The sequence below is a fragment of the Orycteropus afer genome, unplaced genomic scaffold, assembly GCF_000298275.1.
Source record: "Orycteropus afer afer isolate SDZICR_OR568_19922 unplaced genomic scaffold, OryAfe1.0 scaffold00123, whole genome shotgun sequence".
NCBI lineage: Eukaryota > Metazoa > Chordata > Mammalia > Tubulidentata > Orycteropodidae > Orycteropus > Orycteropus afer.
In genome coordinates this window covers 4449055-4450780 of record NW_006921710.1, presented here as the reverse complement: position 1 = coordinate 4450780, position 1726 = coordinate 4449055, and positions in this window count along the sequence as shown.

The following is a 1726-nucleotide window of genomic DNA, read 5'->3' as shown; positions in this document are numbered from 1 at the left end:
ATATTGAGATGTAATCCATACTGCAGACTGTATTCTTCAATCTTCATCAGTAAGTGCTTCAAGTCATCCTCACTTTCAGCAAGCAAAGTTGTGTTGTCAGCATATCGCAGGTTCTTAGTGATTCTTCCTCCAATCCTGATATCACATTCTTCTTCATATAGTCCACCTTCTTGGATTATTTGCTCACCATACAGATTGAATAAGTATGGTGAAAGGATACAACCCTGACACATTCCCTTCTTGATTTTAGACCATGCAGTGTCCCCTTGTTCTGTTTGAACGACAGCCTCCTGGTCTATGTACATGTTCCTCATGAGTACAATTAAGTGTTCTGGAATTCCCAATACAAGTAAACATCTTTCTGGTATTCTTTGCTTTGATCCAAGATCCATCTGACATCAGCAATGATATCCTTTGTTCCACGTCCTCTTCTGAATCCAGCCTGCACCTCTGGGAGTTATCTGTCAATATACTGCTGCAACCTTTTTGAATTATCATCAGTAAGATTTTACTTGTGTGTGATATTAATGATATTGTTTGATAATTTCCACATTCTGTGGGATTACCTTTCTTTGGAATGGGGACAAATACAGATCTCTTCCAGTCAGTTGGCCAGGTAGCTGTCTTCCAAATCTCTTGGCATAATTGAGTGAGTGCCTCCAGTGGGGCATCTGTTTGTTGAAACATCTCAATGGTTATTCTGTCAATTCCTGGGGCTTGTTCTTCACCAATTCCTTCAGTGCAGCTTCAACTTCTTCCTTCAATACCATTGGTTCTTGATCATATGCCACCTCCTGAAATGGATAAACATTGACCATTTTTGGTATAGTGGTTCTGTGTATTCCTTCTATCTTTCTTTGATGCTGCCTGTATCATTCAATATTTTGGCTATAGAATCTTTCAATATTGCATCTCGAGGCTTAAATTTTTTCTTCAGTCCTTTCAGCTTGAGAAATGCTGAGTGTGTTCTTCCCTTTTGCTTTTCTAACTCCAGGTCTTTGCACATTTTATTATAGTAGTTGGTTTGGTCTACTCGAGCTGCTCTTTGAAATCTTCTGTTCACCTCTTTTATCTTGTCATTTCTTCCATTGGCTTTAGCTACTCTCCATTCGAGGGCAAGTTTCACAGTCTCTTCTGACATCCATTTTCATCTTTGCTTCTTTTCTCATCTTTTTAATGACCTCTTCCTTTCTTCATGGATGATGTTCTTGATGTCATCCCACAGTTCTTCTGGTTTTTGGTCATTGGTGTTCAAGACTTCAAATCTATTCTTTAGATAGTCTCTAAATTCAGGAGGGATATATTCAAGGTCATATTTTGTCTCTTGTTGACTTGTTTTATTTGTCTTCAAGTTGAAGTTGCATATGAACAGTTGGTGGTCTGTTCCACAATCAGCTCTTGGCCTTGTTTTGGCTGAAGATATTGAGCTTTTCCATCACCTCTTGCCTACAAATGTAGTCAATCTGATTCCTGAGTATTCTATCTGGCAAAGCCCATGTGTACAGCTGCCATTTGTGTTGTTGAAAAAATGGACTTGCAGTGAATAAGTCGTTGGTTTTGCAAAATTCTATCATGTGATCTCCAGCATTATTTCTGTCATCAAGGCCAAATTTTCCAACTACTGGTGATTCTTCTTTTGCATTCCAATCACCAGTGATAATTAACACATCTTATCCATTGCACATTTGGTGAATTTCAGACTGCAGAAGTTGATAAAAATCTTCAA